The following is a 17,171-nucleotide window of genomic DNA, read 5'->3' as shown; positions in this document are numbered from 1 at the left end:
TGTTTGAAGAGAATATCGGCTACGTGTCAGATGTGTAGCCAAGCAGTAATGGGTCGCCATTGCTGCAAATATTAGTCGAAAATATGAAGTGTTGTCAGCTGAAGTCTGATGATTCAGACAACCATACGGACGAAGTACACAAAAGTGCCGCTAGGCGGCGCCTGTTTAGGTCAGTGGTAGAGCATTGGTCTAGTAAACCAGGGGTCGTGAGTTCCATCCTCACAGGAGGAAGACGAATTTTGGAAATCAGTTGCGCATCGTGGCCGTATAGCAAACAGTATCTGTGATGAGGAACAATTAGCGACAGGAGTATTATTAAGAATTACTCTCAGATGTGATTAAGGCGAATGGCGCAGATAAAGCATTTGCCAAAGCGGTTTAGCATAAGGTGAGACGAGGCAGTCTGAATTACATTTTATAGATGTATTTCTCACAAATCTCAGAGCCTCTCGCGGTCGTCGTCGTCGCCGCCGCCGCTTCTGCATAAGTAGCAAATGGCCATCGTAGCAAATGCGGCGAGGGACACCCTGCCATCGATTCCGAATGCGCAAAGTGTGTGGTCTTGTTTTCCTGTCTATGTTTGGTCGGTCTCGTAAGAGGTTGAATGTAACGAATGGGTGGAAAAGAGTAAGGGGCAGGGGCTGTGTGGAACGAAAACACAGTTCCTCAGGGGGTGTGAGCGTTTCGAAATGGGTCGTATATAAGTTACACTTGGTCGTCAGTGACCGTGTGGCCTAATGGATAAGGCGTCGGACTTCGGATCCGAAGATTGCAGGTTCGAATCCTGTCACGGTCGTGTTTTTCCATTTCTGAAAAAGAAACATACCGTTTTAATGTAGCAATTGAGCAGTACGAAACCGTCTGAATGTTGCTGTTGACCATTTTGTACTTGGAGATGGTCTTGAACCTGAAACACACACAACAAGACCGGTGTTAACTAGCGAAATGGTCGGCAGAGTGCCCTCACCGCGAGTTTTGACTGGCACTTGCACATCTAAAACAACGTCGGAAAGTAACTCGTTCGGCTTTTGAGTCACATCAAGTATGTGTGTTAATTTTGACGCCGCTAGCTCTGCAGATTGTCATGCAATTCCTTTACCTCTCAGAAATGATTATGAAATAAAAGTGAAGTACGTGACGAGTGTGACGTTAGGAAAACATTAGGAAGCATGGAGAGATTCTGTATGGGACCACCCAACCCAAACGATTACTGTGTGATCTGCTGCCAATCAGGTATCCACCGAGGCAGCACGGCTAGCTCAGTCGGTAGAGCATGAGACTCTTATTCACAGGGTCGTGGGTTCGAGCCCTACACTGGCCGGAACGGAATTTTTTCCGCTGCAGAAGTAAATTACCGATTTTCTGATTAACGTGATGTAATGGAAATAGCAACTATAAATTTGCCTACGTCTCCATCAGTCGCTAGAAAACTGTATTTGAATTGAAGGTGATTTTGTAGACATGTGTGAAAGTCATGTTCTGAAGTGCAAGTGGTTTTGGTTGGAAAGAACACGGCTACGTGTCAGATGTGTAGCCAAGCAGTAATGGGTCGCCATAGCTGCAAATATTAGTCGAAAATATGAAGTGTTGTCAGCTGAAGTCTGATGATTCAGACGACCGTACGGACGAAGTACGCAAAAGTGCCGCTAGGCGGCGCCTGTTTTGGTCAGTGGTAGAGCATTGGTCTAGTAAACCAGGGGTCGTGAGTTCCATCCTCACAGGAGGAAGACGAATCTTGGAAATCAGTTGCGCATCGTAGCCGTATAGAAAGCAGTATCTGTGATGAGGAACAATTAGCGACAGGCGTATTATTAAGAATTACTCTCAGATGTGATTAAGGCGAATGGCGCAGATAAAGCATTTGCCAAAGCGGTTTAGCATAAGGTGAGACGAGGCAGTCTGAATTACATTTTATAGATGTATTTCTCACAAATCTCAGAGCCTCTCGCGGTCGTCGTCGTCGTCGTCGTCGCCGCCGCCGCCGCTTCTGCATAAGTAGCAAATGGCCATCGTAGCAAATGCGGCGAGGGACACCCTGCCATCGATTCCGAATGCGCAAAGTGTGTGGTCTTGTTTTCCTGTCTATGTTTGGTCGGTCTCGTAAGAGGTTGAATGTAACGAATGGGTGGAAAAGAGTAAGGGGCAGGGGCTGTGTGGAACGAAAACACAGTTCCTCAGGGGGTGTGAGCGTTTCGAAATGGGTCGTATATAAGTTAGACTTGGTCGTCAGTGACCGTGTGGCCTAATGGATAAGGCGTCGGACTTCGGATCCGAAGATTGCAGGTTCGAATCCTGTCACGGTCGTGTTTTTCCATTTCTGAAAAAGAAACATACCGTTTTAATGTAGCAATTGAGCAGTACGAAACCATCTGAATGTTGCTGTTGACCATTTTGTACTTGGAGATGGTCTTGAACCTGAAACACACACAACAAGACCGGTGTTAACTAGCGAAATGGTCGGCAGAGTGCCCTCACCGCGAGTTTTGACTGGCACTTGCACATCTAAAACAACGTCGGAAAGTAACTCGTTCGGCTTTTGAGTCACATCAAGTATGTGTGTTAATTTTGACGCCGCTAGCTCTGCAGATTGTCATGCAATTCCTTTACCTCTCAGAAATGATTATGAAATAAAAGTGAAGTACGTGACGAGTGTGACGTTAGGAAAACATTAGGAAGCATGGAGAGATTCTGTATGGGACCACCCAACCCAAACGATTACTGTGTGATCTGCTGCCAATCACGTATCCACCGAGGCAGCACGGCTAGCTCAGTCGGTAGAGCATGAGACTCTTATTCACAGGGTCGTGGGTTCGAGCCCTACGCTTGCCGGAACGGAATTTTTTCCGCTGCAGATGTAAATTACCGACTTTCTGATTAACGTGATGTAATGGAAATAGCAACTTTAAAATTTGCCTACGTCTCCATCAGTCGCTAGAAAACTGTATTTGAATTGAAGGTGATTTTGTAGACATGTGTGAAAGTCATGTTCTGAAGTGCAAGTGGTTTTGGTTGGAAAGAACACGGCTACGTGTCAGATGTGTAGCCAAGCAGTAATGGGTCGCCATAGCTGCAAATATTAGTCGAAAATATGAAGTGTTGTCAGCTGAAGTCTGATGATTCAGACGACCGTACGGACGAAGTACGCAAAAGTGCCGCTAGGCGGCGCCTGTTTTGGTCAGTGGTAGAGCATTGGTCTAGTAAACCAGGGGTCGTGAGTTCCATCCTCACAGGAGGAAGACGAATCTTGGAAATCAGTTGCGCATCGTAGCCGTATAGAAAGCAGTATCTGTGATGAGGAACAATTAGCGACAGGCGTATTATTAAGAATTACTCTCAGATGTGATTAAGGTGAATGGCGCAGATAAAGCATTTGCCAAAGCGGTTTAGCATAAGGTGAGACGAGGCAGTCTGAATTACATTTTATAGATGTATTTCTCACAAATCTCAGAGCCTCTCGCGGTCGTCGTCGTCGCCGCCGCCGCTTCTGCATAAGTAGCAAATGGCCATCGTAGCAAATGCAGCGAGGGACACCCTGCCATCGATTCCGAATGCGCAAAGTGTGTGGTCTTGTTTTCCTGTCTATGTTTGGTCGGTCTCGTAAGAGGTTGAATGTAACGAATGGGTGGAAAAGAGTAAGGGGCAGGGGCTGTGTGGAACGAAAACACAGTTCCTCAGGGGGTGTGAGCGTTTCGAAATGGGTCGTATATAAGTTACACTTGGTCGTCAGTGACCGTGTGGCCTAATGGATAAGGCGTCGGACTTCGGATCCGAAGATTGCAGGTTCGAATCCTGTCACGGTCGTGTTTTTCCATTTCTGAAAAAGAAACATACCGTTTTAATGTAGCAATTGAGCAGTACGAAACCGTCTGAATGTTGCTGTTGACCATTTTGTACTTGGAGATGGTCTTGAACCTGAAACACACACAACAAGACCGGTGTTAACTAGCGAAATGGTCGGCAGAGTGCCCTCACCGCGAGTTTTGACTGGCACTTGCACATCTAAAACAACGTCGGAAAGTAACTCGTTCGGCTTTTGAGTCACATCAAGTATGTGTGTTAATTTTGACGCCGCTAGCTCTGCAGATTGTCATGCAATTCCTTTACCTCTCAGAAATGATTATGAAATAAAAGTGAAGTACGTGACGAGTGTGACGTTAGGAAAACATTAGGAAGCATGGAGAGATTCTGTATGGGACCACCCAACCCAAACGATTACTGTGTGATCTGCTGCCAATCAGGTATCCACCGAGGCAGCACGGCTAGCTCAGTCGGTAGAGCATGAGACTCTTATTCACAGGGTCGTGGGTTCGAGCCCTACGCTGGCCGGAACGGAATTTTTTCCGCTGCAGAAGTAAATTACCGATTTTCTGATTAACGTGATGTAATGGAAATAGCAACTATAAATTTGCCTACGTCTCCATCAGTCGCAAGAAAACTGTATTTGAATTGAAGGTGATTTTGTAGACATGTGTGAAAGTCATGTTCTGAAGTGCAAGTGGTTTTGTTTGGAAAGAACACGGCTACGTGTCAGATGTGTAGCCAAGCAGTAATGGGTCGCCATAGCTGCAAATATTAGTCGAAAATATGAAGTGTTGTCAGCTGAAGTCTGATGATTCAGACGACCGTACGGACGAAGTACGCAAAAGTGCCGCTAGGCGGCGCCTGTTTTGGTCAGTGGTAGAGCATTGGTCTAGTAAACCAGGGGTCGTGAGTTCCATCCTCACAGGAGGAAGACGAATCTTGGAAATCAGTTGCGCATCGTAGCCGTATAGAAAGCAGTATCTGTGATGAGGAACAATTAGCGACAGGCGTATTATTAAGAATTACTCTCAGATGTGATTAAGGCGAATGGCGCAGATAAAGCATTTGCCAAAGCGGTTTAGCATAAGGTGAGACGAGGCAGTCTGAATTACATTTTATAGATGTATTTCTCACAAATCTCAGAGCCTCTCGCGGTCGTCGTCGCCGCCGCCGCCGCTTCTGCATAAGTAGCAAATGGCCATCGTAGCAAATGCGGCGAGGGACACCCTGCCATCGATTCCGAATGCGCAAAGTGTGTGGTCTTGTTTTCCTGTCTATGTTTGGTCGGTCTCGTAAGAGGTTGAATGTAACGAATGGGTGGGAAAGAGTAAGGGTCAGCGGCTGTGTGGAACGAAAACACAGTTCCTCAGGGGGTGTGAGCGTTTCGAAATGGGTCGTATATAAGTTACCCTTGGTCGTCAGTGACCGTGTGGCCTAATGGATAAGGCGTCGGACTTCGGATCCGAAGATTGCAGGTTCGAATCCTGTCACGGTCGTGTTTTTCCATTTCTGAAAAAGAAACATACCGTTTTAATGTAGCAATTGAGCAGTACGAAACCGTCTGAATGTTGCTGTTGACCATTTTGTACTTGGAGATGGTCTTGAACCTGAAACACACACAACAAGACCGGTGTTAACTAGCGAAATGGTCGGCAGAGTGCCCTCACCGCGAGTTTTGACTGGCACTTGCACATCTAAAACAACGTCGGAAAGTAACTCGTTCGGCTTTTGAGTCACATCAAGTATGTGTGTTAATTTTGACGCCGCTAGCTCTGCAGATTGTCATGCAATTCCTTTACCTCTCAGAAATGATTATGAAATAAAAGTGAAGTACGTGACGAGTGTGACGTTAGGAAAACATTAGGAAGCATGGAGAGATTCTGTATGGGACCACCCAACCCAAACGATTACTGTGTGATCTGCTGCCAATCAGGTATCCACCGAGGCAGCACGGCTAGCTCAGTCGGTAGAGCATGAGACTCTTATTCACAGGGTCGTGGGTTCGAGCCCTACACTGGCCGGAACGGAATTTTTTTCCGCTGCAGATGTAAATTACCGATTTTCTGATTAACGTGATGTAATGGAAATAGCAACTATAAATTTGCCTACGTCTCCATCAGTCGCAAGAAAACTGTATTTGAAGTGAAGGTGATTTTGTAGACATGTGTGAAAGTCATGTTCTGAAGTGCAGGTGGTTTTGTTTGAAGAGAATATCGGCTACGTGTCAGATGTGTAGCCAAGCAGTAATGGGTCGCCATTGCTGCAAATATTAGTCGAAAATATGAAGTGTTGTCAGCTGAAGTCTGATGATTCAGACAACCATACGGACGAAGTACACAAAAGTGCCGCTAGGCGGCGCCTGTTTAGGTCAGTGGTAGAGCATTGGTCTAGTAAACCAGGGGTCGTGAGTTCCATCCTCACAGGAGGAAGACGAATCTTGGAAATCAGTTGCGCATCGTAGCCATATAGAAAGCAGTATCTGTGATGAGGAACAATTAGCGACAGGCGTATTATTAAGAATTACTCTCAGATGTGATTAAGGCGAATGGCGCAGATAAAGCATTTGCCAAAGCGGTTTAGCATAAGGTGAGACGAGGCAGTCTGAATTACATTTTATAGATGTATTTCTCACAAATCTCAGAGCCTCTCGCGGTCGTCGTCGTCGTCGTCGTCGTCGTCGTCGTCACCGCCGCCGCTTCTGCATAAGTAGCAAATGGCCATCGTAGCAAATGCGGCGAGGGACACCCTGCCATCGATTCCGAATGCGCAAAGTGTGTGGTCTTGTTTTCCTGTCTATGTTTGGTCGGTCTCGTAAGAGGTTGAATGTAACGAATGGGTGGAAAAGAGTAAGGGGCAGGGGCTGTGTGGAACGAAAACACAGTTCCTCAGGGGGTGTGAGCGTTTCGAAATGGGTCGTATATAAGTTACACTTGGTCGTCAGTGACAGTGTGGCCTAATGGATAAGGCGTCGGACTTCGGATCCGAAGATTGCAGGTTCGAATCCTGTCACAGTCGTGTTTTTCCATTTCTGAAAAAGAAACATACCGTTTTAATGTAGCAATTGAGCAGTACGAAACCGTCTGAATGTTGCTGTTGACCATTTTGTACTTGGAGATGGTCTTGAACCTGAAACACACACAACAAGACCGGTGTTAACTAGCGAAATGGTCGGCAGAGTGCCCTCACCGCGAGTTTTGACTGGCACTTGCACATCTAAAACAACGTCGGAAAGTAACTCGTTCGGCTTTTGAGTCACATCAAGTATGTGTGTTAATTTTGACGCCGCTAGCTCTGCAGATTGTCATGCAATTCCTTTACCTCTCAGAAATGATTATGAAATAAAAGTGAAGTACGTGACGAGTGTGACGTTAGGAAAACATTAGGAAGCATGGAGAGATTCTGTATGGGACCACCCAACCCAAACGATTACTGTGTGATCTGCTGCCAATCACGTATCCACCGAGGCAGCACGGCTAGCTCAGTCGGTAGAGCATGAGACTCTTATTCACAGGGTCGTGGGTTCGAGCCCTACGCTGGCCGGAACGGAATTTTTTCCGCTGCAGATGTAAATTACCGATTTTCTGATTAACGTGATGTAATGGAAATAGCAACTTTAAAATTTGCCTACGTCTCCATCAGTCGCTAGAAAACTGTATTTGAATTGAAGGTGATTTTGTAGACATGTGTGAAAGTCATGTTCTGAAGTGCAAGTGGTTTTGGTTGGAAAGAACACGGCTACGTGTCAGATGTGTAGCCAAGCAGTAATGGGTCGCCATAGCTGCAAATATTAGTCGAAAATATGAAGTGTTGTCAGCTGAAGTCTGATGATTCAGACGACCGTACGGACGAAGTACGCAAAAGTGCCGCTAGGCGGCGCCTGTTTTGGTCAGTGGTAGAGCATTGGTCTAGTAAACCAGGGGTCGTGAGTTCCATCCTCACAGGAGGAAGACGAATCTTGGAAATCAGTTGCGCATCGTAGACGTATAGAAAGCAGTATCTGTGATGAGGAACAATTAGCGACAGGCGTATTATTAAGAATTACTCTCAGATGTGATTAAGGCGAATGGCGCAGATAAAGCATTTGCCAAAGCGGTTTAGCATAAGGTGAGACGAGGCAGTCTGAATTACATTTTATAGATGTATTTCTCACAAATCTCAGAGCCTCTCGCGGTCGTCGTCGTCGTCGTCGTCGCCGCCGCCGCCGCTTCTGCATAAGTAGCAAATGGCCATCGTAGCAAATGCGGCGAGGGACACCCTGCCATCGATTCCGAATGCGCAAAGTGTGTGGTCTTGTTTTCCTGTCTATGTTTGGTCGGTCTCGTAAGAGGTTGAATGTAACGAATGGGTGGAAAAGAGTAAGGGGCAGGGGCTGTGTGGAACGAAAACACAGTTCCTCAGGGGGTGTGAGCGTTTCGAAATGGGTCGTATATAAGTTACACTTGGTCGTCAGTGACCGTGTGGCCTAATGGATAAGGCGTCGGACTTCGGATCCGAAGATTGCAGGTTCGAATCCTGTCACGGTCGTGTTTTTCCATTTCTGAAAAAGAAACACACCGTTTTAATGTAGCAATTGAGCAGTACGAAACCGTCTGAATGTTGCTGTTGACCATTTTGTACTTGGAGATGGTCTTGAACCTGAAACACACACAACAAGACCGGTGTTAACTAGCGAAATGGTCGGCAGAGTGCCCTCACCGCGAGTTTTGACTGGCACTTGCACATCTAAAACAACGTCGGAAAGTAACTCGTTCGGCTTTTGAGTCACATCAAGTATGTGTGTTAATTTTGACGCCGCTAGCTCTGCAGATTGTCATGCAATTCCTTTACCTCTCAGAAATGATTATGAAATAAAAGTGAAGTACGTGACGAGTGTGACGTTAGGAAAACATTAGGAAGCATGGAGAGATTCTGTATGGGACCACTCAACCCAAACGATTACTGTGTGATCTGCTGCCAATCAGGTATCCACCGAGGCAGCACGGCTAGCTCAGTCGGTAGAGCATGAGACTCTTATTCACAGGGTCGTGGGTTCGAGCCCTACGCTGGCCGGAACGGAATTTTTTCCGCTGCAGAAGTAAATTACCGATTTTCTGATTAACGTGATGTAATGGAAATAGCAACTTTAAAATTTGCCTACGTCTCCATCAGTCGCTAGAAAACTGTATTTGAATTGAAGGTGATTTTGTAGACATGTGTGAAAGTCATGTTCTGAAGTGCAAGTGGTTTTGGTTGGAAAGAACACGGCTACGTGTCAGATGTGTAGCGAAGCAGTAATGGGTCGCCATAGCTGCAAATATTAGTCGAAAATATGAAGTGTTGTCAGCTGAAGTCTGATGATTCAGACGACCGTACGGACGAAGTACGCAAAAGTGCCGCTAGGCGGCGCCTGTTTTGGTCAGTGGTAGAGCATTGGTCTAGTAAACCAGGGGTCGTGAGTTCCATCCTCACAGGAGGAAGACGAATCTTGGAAATCAGTTGCGCATCGTAGCCGTATAGAAAGCAGTATCTGTGATGAGGAACAATTAGCGACAGGCGTATTATTAAGAATTACTCTCAGATGTGATTAAGGCGAATGGCGCAGATAAAGCATTTGCCAAAGCGGTTTAGCATAAGGTGAGACGAGGCAGTCTGAATTACATTTTATAGATGTATTTCTCACAAATCTCAGAGCCTCTCGCGGTCGTCGTCGTCGTCGTCGTCGTCGTCGTCACCGCCGCCGCTTCTGCATAAGTAGCAAATGGCCATCGTAGCAAATGCGGCGAGGGACACCCTGCCATCGATTCCGAATGCGCAAAGTGTGTGGTCTTGTTTTCCTGTCTATGTTTGGTCGGTCTCGTAAGAGGTTGAATGTAACGAATGGGTGGGAAAGAGTAAGGGGCAGCGGCTGTGTGGAACGAAAACACAGTTCCTCAGGGGGTGTGAGCGTTTCGAAATGGGTCGTATATAAGTTACACTTGGTCGTCAGTGACCGTGTGGCCTAATGGATAAGGCGTCGGACTTCGGATCCGAAGATTGCAGGTTCGAATCCTGTCATGGTCGTGTTTTTCCATTTTTGAAAAAGAAACATACCGTTTTAATGTAGCAATTGAGCAGTACGAAACCGTCTGAATGTTGCTGTTGACCATTTTGTACTTGGAGATGGTCTTGAACCTGAAACACACACAACAAGACCGGTGTTAACTAGCGAAATGGTCGGCAGAGTGCCCTCACCGCGAGTTTTGACTGGCACTTGCACATCTAAAACAACGTCGGAAAGTAACTCGTTCGGCTTTTGAGTCACATCAAGTATGTGTGTTAATTTTGACGCCGCTAGCTCTGCAGATTGTCATGCAATTCCTTTACCTCTCAGAAATGATTATGAAATAAAAGTGAAGTACGTGACGAGTGTGACGTTAGGAAAACATTAGGAAGCATGGAGAGATTCTGTATGGGACCACCCAACCCAAACGATTACTGTGTGATCTGCTGCCAATCAGGTATCCACCGAGGCAGCACGGCTAGCTCAGTCGGTAGAGCATGAGACTCTTATTCACAGGGTCGTGGGTTCGAGCCCTACGCTGGCCGGAACGGAATTTTTTTCCGCTGCAGATGTAAATTACCGATTTTCTGATTAACGTGATGTAATGGAAATAGCAACTATAAATTTGCCTACGTCTCCATCAGTCGCAAGAAAACTGTATTTGAAGTGAAGGTGATTTTGTAGACATGTGTGAAAGTCATGTTCTGAAGTGCAAGTGGTTTTGGTTGGAGAGAACACGGCTACGTGTCAGATGTGTAGCCAAGCAGTAATGGGTCGCCATTGCTGCAAATATTAGTCGAAAATATGAAGTGTTGTCAGCTGAAGTCTGATGATTCAGACAACCATACGGACGAAGTACACAAAAGTGCCGCTAGGCGGCGCCTGTTTAGGTCAGTGGTAGAGCATTGGTCTAGTAAACCAGGGGTCGTGAGTTCCATCCTCACAGGAGGAAGACGAATTTTGGAAATCAGTTGCGCATCGTGGCCGTATAGCAAACAGTATCTGTGATGAGGAACAATTAGCGACAGGAGTATTATTACGAATTACTCTCAGATGTGATTAAGGCGAATGGCGCAGATAAAGCATTTGCCAAAGCGGTTTAGCATAAGGTGAGACGAGGCAGTCTGAATTACATTTTATAGATGTATTTCTCACAAATCTCAGAGCCTCTCGCGGTCGTCGTCGCCGCCGCCGCCGCTTCTGCATAAGTAGCAAATGGCCATCGTAGCAAATGCGGCGAGGGACACCCTGCCATCGATTCCGAATGCGCAAAGTGTGTGGTCTTGTTTTCCTGTCTATGTTTGGTCGGTCTCGTAAGAGGTTGAATGTAACGAATGGGTGGAAAAGAGTAAGGGGCAGGGGCTGTGTGGAACGAAAACACAGTTCCTCAGGGGGTGTGAGCGTTTCGAAATGGGTCGTATATAAGTTACACTTGGTCGTCAGTGACCGTGTGGCCTAATGGATAAGGCGTCGGACTTCGGATCCGAAGATTGCAGGTTCGAATCCTGTCACGGTCGTGTTTTTCCATTTCTGAAAAAGAAACATACCGTTTTAATGTAGCAATTGAGCAGTACGAAACCGTCTGAATGTTGCTGTTGACCATTTTGTACTTGGAGATGGTCTTGAACCTGAAACACACACAACAAGACCGGTGTTAACTAGCGAAATGGTCGGCAGAGTGCCCTCACCGCGAGTTTTGACTGGCACTTGCACATCTAAAACAACGTCGGAAAGTAACTCGTTCGGCTTTTGAGTCACATCAAGTATGTGTGTTAATTTTGACGCCGCTAGCTCTGCAGATTGTCATGCAATTCCTTTACCTCTCAGAAATGATTATGAAATAAAAGTGAAGTACGTGACGAGTGTGACGTTAGGAAAACATTAGGAAGCATGGAGAGATTCTGTATGGGACCACCCAACCCAAACGATTACTGTGTGATCTGCTGCCAATCAGGTATCCACCGAGGCAGCACGGCTAGCTCAGTCGGTAGAGCATGAGACTCTTATTCACAGGGTCGTGGGTTCGAGCCCTACACTGGCCGGAACGGAATTTTTTTCCGCTGCAGATGTAAATTACCGATTTTCTGATTAACGTGATGTAATGGAAATAGCAACTATAAATTTGCCTACGTCTCCATCAGTCGCAAGAAAACTGTATTTGAAGTGAAGGTGATTTTGTAGACATGTGTGAAAGTCATGTTCTGAAGTGCAGGTGGTTTTGTTTGAAGAGAATATCGGCTACGTGTCAGATGTGTAGCCAAGCAGTAATGGGTCGCCATTGCTGCAAATATTAGTCGAAAATATGAAGTGTTGTCAGCTGAAGTCTGATGATTCAGACAACCATACGGACGAAGTACACAAAAGTGCCGCTAGGCGGCGCCTGTTTAGGTCAGTGGTAGAGCATTGGTCTAGTAAACCAGGGGTCGTGAGTTCCATCCTCACAGGAGGAAGACGAATCTTGGAAATCAGTTGCGCATCGTAGCCATATAGAAAGCAGTATCTGTGATGAGGAACAATTAGCGACAGGCGTATTATTAAGAATTACTCTCAGATGTGATTAAGGCGAATGGCGCAGATAAAGCATTTGCCAAAGCGGTTTAGCATAAGGTGAGACGAGGCAGTCTGAATTACATTTTATAGATGTATTTCTCACAAATCTCAGAGCCTCTCGCGGTCGTCGTCGTCGTCGTCGTCGTCGTCGTCACCGCCGCCGCTTCTGCATAAGTAGCAAATGGCCATCGTAGCAAATGCGGCGAGGGACACCCTGCCATCGATTCCGAATGCGCAAAGTGTGTGGTCTTGTTTTCCTGTCTATGTTTGGTCGGTCTCGTAAGAGGTTGAATGTAACGAATGGGTGGAAAAGAGTAAGGGGCAGGGGCTGTGTGGAACGAAAACACAGTTCCTCAGGGGGTGTGAGCGTTTCGAAATGGGTCGTATATAAGTTACACTTGGTCGTCAGTGACAGTGTGGCCTAATGGATAAGGCGTCGGACTTCGGATCCGAAGATTGCAGGTTCGAATCCTGTCACGGTCGTGTTTTTCCATTTCTGAAAAAGAAACATACCGTTTTAATGTAGCAATTGAGCAGTACGAAACCGTCTGAATGTTGCTGTTGACCATTTTGTACTTGGAGATGGTCTTGAACCTGAAACACACACAACAAGACCGGTGTTAACTAGCGAAATGGTCGGCAGAGTGCCCTCACCGCGAGTTTTGACTGGCACTTGCACATCTAAAACAACGTCGGAAAGTAACTCGTTCGGCTTTTGAGTCACATCAAGTATGTGTGTTAATTTTGACGCCGCTAGCTCTGCAGATTGTCATGCAATTCCTTTACCTCTCAGAAATGATTATGAAATAAAAGTGAAGTACGTGACGAGTGTGACGTTAGGAAAACATTAGGAAGCATGGAGAGATTCTGTATGGGACCACCCAACCCAAACGATTACTGTGTGATCTGCTGCCAATCACGTATCCACCGAGGCAGCACGGCTAGCTCAGTCGGTAGAGCATGAGACTCTTATTCACAGGGTCGTGGGTTCGAGCCCTACGCTGGCCGGAACGGAATTTTTTCCGCTGCAGATGTAAATTACCGATTTTCTGATTAACGTGATGTAATGGAAATAGCAACTTTAAAATTTGCCTACGTCTCCATCAGTCGCTAGAAAACTGTATTTGAATTGAAGGTGATTTTGTAGACATGTGTGAAAGTCATGTTCTGAAGTGCAAGTGGTTTTGGTTGGAAAGAACACGGCTACGTGTCAGATGTGTAGCCAAGCAGTAATGGGTCGCCATAGCTGCAAATATTAGTCGAAAATATGAAGTGTTGTCAGCTGAAGTCTGATGATTCAGACGACCGTACGGACGAAGTACGCAAAAGTGCCGCTAGGCGGCGCTTGTTTTGGTCAGTGGTAGAGCATTGGTCTAGTAAACCAGGGGTCGTGAGTTCCATCCTCACAGGAGGAAGACGAATCTTGGAAATCAGTTGCGCATCGTAGACGTATAGAAAGCAGTATCTGTGATGAGGAACAATTAGCGACAGGCGTATTATTAAGAATTACTCTCAGATGTGATTAAGGCGAATGGCGCAGATAAAGCATTTGCCAAAGCGGTTTAGCATAAGGTGAGACGAGGGAGTCTGAATTACATTTTATAGATGTATTTCTCACAAATCTCAGAGCCTCTCGCGGTCGTCGTCGTCGTCGTCGTCGTCGTCGCCGCCGCCGCCGCCGCCGCTTCTGCATAAGTAGCAAATGGCCATCGTAGCAAATGCGGCGAGGGACACCCTGCCATCGATTCCGAATGCGCAAAGTGTGTGGTCTTGTTTTCCTGTCTATGTTTGGTCGGTCTCGTAAGAGGTTGAATGTAACGAATGGGTGGAAAAGAGTAAGGGGCAGGGGCTGTGTGGAACGAAAACACAGTTCCTCAGGGGGTGTGAGCGTTTCGAAATGGGTCGTATATAAGTTACATTTGGTCGTCAGTGACCGTGTGGCCTAATGGATAAGGCGTCGGACTTCGGATCCGAAGATTGCAGGTTCGAATCCTGTCACGGTCGTGTTTTTCCATTTCTGAAAAAGAAACACACCGTTTTAATGTAGCAATTGAGCAGTACGAAACCGTCTGAATGTTGCTGTTGACCATTTTGTACTTGGAGATGGTCTTGAACCTGAAACACACACAACAAGACCGGTGTTAACTAGCGAAATGGTCGGCAGAGTGCCCTCACCGCGAGTTTTGACTGGCACTTGCACATCTAAAACAACGTCGGAAAGTAACTCGTTCGGCATTTGAGTCACATCAAGTATGTGTGTTAATTTTGACGCCGCTAGCTCTGCAGATTGTCATGCAATTCCTTTACCTCTCAGAAATGATTATGAAATAAAAGTGAAGTACGTGACGAGTGTGACGTTAGGAAAACATTAGGAAGCATGGAGAGATTCTGTATGGGACCACCCAACCCAAACGATTACTGTGTGATCTGCTGCCAATCAGGTATCCACCGAGGCAGCACGGCTAGCTCAGTCGGTAGAGCATGAGACTCTTATTCACAGGGTCGTGGGTTCGAGCCCTACGCTGGCCGGAACGGAATTTTTTCCGCTGCAGAAGTAAATTACCGATTTTCTGATTAACGTGATGTAATGGAAATAGCAACTTTAAAATTTGCCTACGTCTCCATCAGTCGCTAGAAAACTGTATTTGAATTGAAGGTGATTTTGTAGACATGTGTGAAAGTCATGTTCTGAAGTGCAAGTGGTTTTGGTTGGAAAGAACACGGCTACGTGTCAGATGTGTAGCGAAGCAGTAATGGGTCGCCATAGCTGCAAATATTAGTCGAAAATATGAAGTGTTGTCAGCTGAAGTCTGATGATTCAGACGACCGTACGGACGAAGTACGCAAAAGTGCCGCTAGGCGGCGCCTGTTTTGGTCAGTGGTAGAGCATTGGTCTAGTAAACCAGGGGTCGTGAGTTCCATCCTCACAGGAGGAAGACGAATCTTGGAAATCAGTTGCGCATCGTAGCCGTATAGAAAGCAGTATCTGTGATGAGGAACAATTAGCGACAGGCGTATTATTAAGAATTACTCTCAGATGTGATTAAGGCGAATGGCGCAGATAAAGCATTTGCCAAAGCGGTTTAGCATAAGGTGAGACGAGGCAGTCTGAATTACATTTTATAGATGTATTTCTCACAAATCTCAGAGCCTCTCGCGGTCGTCGTCGTCGTCGTCGTCGTCGCCGCCGCCGCCGCCGCTTCTGCATAAGTAGCAAATGGCCATCGTAGCAAATGCGGCGAGGGACACCCTGCCATCGATTCCGAATGCGCAAAGTGTGTGGTCTTGTTTTCCTGTCTATGTTTGGTCGGTCTCGTAAGAGGTTGAATGTAACGAATGGGTGGAAAAGAGTAAGGGGCAGGGGCTGTGTGGAACGAAAACACAGTTCCTCAGGGGGTGTGAGCGTTTCGAAATGGGTCGTATATAAGTTACACTTGGTCGTCAGTGACCGTGTGGCCTAATGGATAAGGCGTCGGACTTCGGATCCGAAGATTGCAGGTTCGAATCCTGTCACGGTCGTGTTTTTCCATTTTTGAAAAAGAAACATACCGTTTTAATGTAGCAATTGAGCAGTACGAAACCGTCTGAATGTTGCTGTTGACCATTTTGTACTTGGAGATGGTCTTGAACCTGAAACACACACAACAAGACCGGTGTTAACTAGCGAAATGGTCGGCAGAGTGCCCTCACCGCGAGTTTTGACTGGCACTTGCACATCTAAAACAACGTCGGAAAGTAACTCGTTCGGCTTTTGAGTCACATCAAGTATGTGTGTTAATTTTGACGCCGCTAGCTCTGCAGATTGTCATGCAATTCCTTTACCTCTCAGAAATGATTATGAAATAAAAGTGAAGTACGTGACGAGTGTGACGTTAGGAAAACATTAGGAAGCATGGAGAGATTCTGTATGGGACCACCCAACCCAAACGATTACTGTGTGATCTGCTGCCAATCAGGTATCCACCGAGGCAGCACGGCTAGCTCAGTCGGTAGAGCATGAGACTCTTATTCACAGGGTCGTGGGTTCGAGCCCTACGCTGGCCGGAACGGAATTTTTTTCCGCTGCAGATGTAAATTACCGATTTTCTGATTAACGTGATGTAATGGAAATAGCAACTATAAATTTGCCTACGTCTCCATCAGTCGCAAGAAAACTGTATTTGAAGTGAAGGTGATTTTGTAGACATGTGTGAAAGTCATGTTGTGAAGTGCAAGTGGTTTTGGTTGGAGAGAACACGGCTACGTGTCAGATGTGTAGCCAAGCAGTAATGGGTCGCCATTGCTGCAAATATTAGTCGAAAATATGAAGTGTTGTCAGCTGAAGTCTGATGATTCAGACAACCATACGGACGAAGTACACAAAAGTGCCGCTAGGCGGCGCCTGTTTAGGTCAGTGGTAGAGCATTGGTCTAGTAAACCAGGGGTCGTGAGTTCCATCCTCACAGGAGGAAGACGAATTTTGGAAATCAGTTGCGCATCGTGGCCGTATAGCAAACAGTATCTGTGATGAGGAACAATTAGCGACAGGAGTATTATTACGAATTACTCTCAGATGTGATTAAGGCGAATGGCGCAGATAAAGCATTTGCCAAAGTGGTTTAGCATAAGGTGAGACGAGGCAGTCTGAATTACATTTTATAGATGTATTTCTCACAAATCTCAGAGCCTCTCGCGGTCGTCGTCGCCGCCGCCGCCGCTTCTGCATAAGTAGCAAATGGCCATCGTAGCAAATGCGGCGAGGGACACCCTGCCATCGATTCCGAATGCGCAAAGTGTGTGGTCTTGTTTTCCTGTCTATGTT

At 46.4% G+C, this 17,171-nt stretch overlaps 22 non-coding genes across 22 annotated transcripts; all 22 read left to right on the top strand.

Annotated features, from left to right (window-relative positions):
* The first annotated feature begins 723 nt into the window (after positions 1-723).
* On the top strand, positions 724-796 carry Trnar-ucg (transfer RNA arginine (anticodon UCG)). The gene has a single exon. It is a non-coding gene; the product is annotated as a tRNA-Arg (tRNA).
* A 448-nt stretch (positions 797-1,244) lies between these two features.
* Trnak-cuu (transfer RNA lysine (anticodon CUU)) lies at positions 1,245-1,321 on the top strand. The gene has a single exon. It is a non-coding gene; the product is annotated as a tRNA-Lys (tRNA).
* A 910-nt stretch (positions 1,322-2,231) lies between these two features.
* Trnar-ucg (transfer RNA arginine (anticodon UCG)) lies at positions 2,232-2,304 on the top strand. Its single transcript has one exon. It is a non-coding gene; the product is annotated as a tRNA-Arg (tRNA).
* Positions 2,305-2,752: 448 nt separating this feature from the next.
* On the top strand, positions 2,753-2,829 carry Trnak-cuu (transfer RNA lysine (anticodon CUU)). The gene has a single exon. It is a non-coding gene; the product is annotated as a tRNA-Lys (tRNA).
* An 899-nt stretch (positions 2,830-3,728) lies between these two features.
* Trnar-ucg (transfer RNA arginine (anticodon UCG)) lies at positions 3,729-3,801 on the top strand. The gene has a single exon. It is a non-coding gene; the product is annotated as a tRNA-Arg (tRNA).
* A 448-nt stretch (positions 3,802-4,249) lies between these two features.
* Trnak-cuu (transfer RNA lysine (anticodon CUU)) lies at positions 4,250-4,326 on the top strand. The gene has a single exon. It is a non-coding gene; the product is annotated as a tRNA-Lys (tRNA).
* An 898-nt stretch (positions 4,327-5,224) lies between these two features.
* On the top strand, positions 5,225-5,297 carry Trnar-ucg (transfer RNA arginine (anticodon UCG)). The gene has a single exon. It is a non-coding gene; the product is annotated as a tRNA-Arg (tRNA).
* A 448-nt stretch (positions 5,298-5,745) lies between these two features.
* On the top strand, positions 5,746-5,822 carry Trnak-cuu (transfer RNA lysine (anticodon CUU)). The gene has a single exon. It is a non-coding gene; the product is annotated as a tRNA-Lys (tRNA).
* A 921-nt stretch (positions 5,823-6,743) lies between these two features.
* Positions 6,744-6,816, top strand: Trnar-ucg (transfer RNA arginine (anticodon UCG)). The gene has a single exon. It is a non-coding gene; the product is annotated as a tRNA-Arg (tRNA).
* A 448-nt stretch (positions 6,817-7,264) lies between these two features.
* On the top strand, positions 7,265-7,341 carry Trnak-cuu (transfer RNA lysine (anticodon CUU)). The gene has a single exon. It is a non-coding gene; the product is annotated as a tRNA-Lys (tRNA).
* A 911-nt stretch (positions 7,342-8,252) lies between these two features.
* On the top strand, positions 8,253-8,325 carry Trnar-ucg (transfer RNA arginine (anticodon UCG)). Its single transcript has one exon. It is a non-coding gene; the product is annotated as a tRNA-Arg (tRNA).
* A 448-nt stretch (positions 8,326-8,773) lies between these two features.
* On the top strand, positions 8,774-8,850 carry Trnak-cuu (transfer RNA lysine (anticodon CUU)). The gene has a single exon. It is a non-coding gene; the product is annotated as a tRNA-Lys (tRNA).
* A 917-nt stretch (positions 8,851-9,767) lies between these two features.
* Positions 9,768-9,840, top strand: Trnar-ucg (transfer RNA arginine (anticodon UCG)). The gene has a single exon. It is a non-coding gene; the product is annotated as a tRNA-Arg (tRNA).
* A 448-nt stretch (positions 9,841-10,288) lies between these two features.
* Positions 10,289-10,365, top strand: Trnak-cuu (transfer RNA lysine (anticodon CUU)). The gene has a single exon. It is a non-coding gene; the product is annotated as a tRNA-Lys (tRNA).
* An 899-nt stretch (positions 10,366-11,264) lies between these two features.
* Trnar-ucg (transfer RNA arginine (anticodon UCG)) lies at positions 11,265-11,337 on the top strand. The gene has a single exon. It is a non-coding gene; the product is annotated as a tRNA-Arg (tRNA).
* Positions 11,338-11,785: 448 nt separating this feature from the next.
* Positions 11,786-11,862, top strand: Trnak-cuu (transfer RNA lysine (anticodon CUU)). Its single transcript has one exon. It is a non-coding gene; the product is annotated as a tRNA-Lys (tRNA).
* A 918-nt stretch (positions 11,863-12,780) lies between these two features.
* Trnar-ucg (transfer RNA arginine (anticodon UCG)) lies at positions 12,781-12,853 on the top strand. The gene has a single exon. It is a non-coding gene; the product is annotated as a tRNA-Arg (tRNA).
* A 448-nt stretch (positions 12,854-13,301) lies between these two features.
* On the top strand, positions 13,302-13,378 carry Trnak-cuu (transfer RNA lysine (anticodon CUU)). Its single transcript has one exon. It is a non-coding gene; the product is annotated as a tRNA-Lys (tRNA).
* Positions 13,379-14,301: 923 nt separating this feature from the next.
* On the top strand, positions 14,302-14,374 carry Trnar-ucg (transfer RNA arginine (anticodon UCG)). The gene has a single exon. It is a non-coding gene; the product is annotated as a tRNA-Arg (tRNA).
* Positions 14,375-14,822: 448 nt separating this feature from the next.
* Positions 14,823-14,899, top strand: Trnak-cuu (transfer RNA lysine (anticodon CUU)). The gene has a single exon. It is a non-coding gene; the product is annotated as a tRNA-Lys (tRNA).
* A 917-nt stretch (positions 14,900-15,816) lies between these two features.
* Positions 15,817-15,889, top strand: Trnar-ucg (transfer RNA arginine (anticodon UCG)). Its single transcript has one exon. It is a non-coding gene; the product is annotated as a tRNA-Arg (tRNA).
* A 448-nt stretch (positions 15,890-16,337) lies between these two features.
* Positions 16,338-16,414, top strand: Trnak-cuu (transfer RNA lysine (anticodon CUU)). Its single transcript has one exon. It is a non-coding gene; the product is annotated as a tRNA-Lys (tRNA).
* The last annotated feature ends 757 nt before the right edge of the window (positions 16,415-17,171 follow it).

This window comes from Schistocerca gregaria, unplaced genomic scaffold, assembly GCF_023897955.1.
Source record: "Schistocerca gregaria isolate iqSchGreg1 unplaced genomic scaffold, iqSchGreg1.2 ptg000180l, whole genome shotgun sequence".
Classification (NCBI taxonomy): Eukaryota; Metazoa; Arthropoda; class Insecta; order Orthoptera; family Acrididae; genus Schistocerca; species Schistocerca gregaria.
Note: the sequence above shows the minus strand (reverse complement) of the source record. Positions and strands in the feature narration are given on the sequence as shown.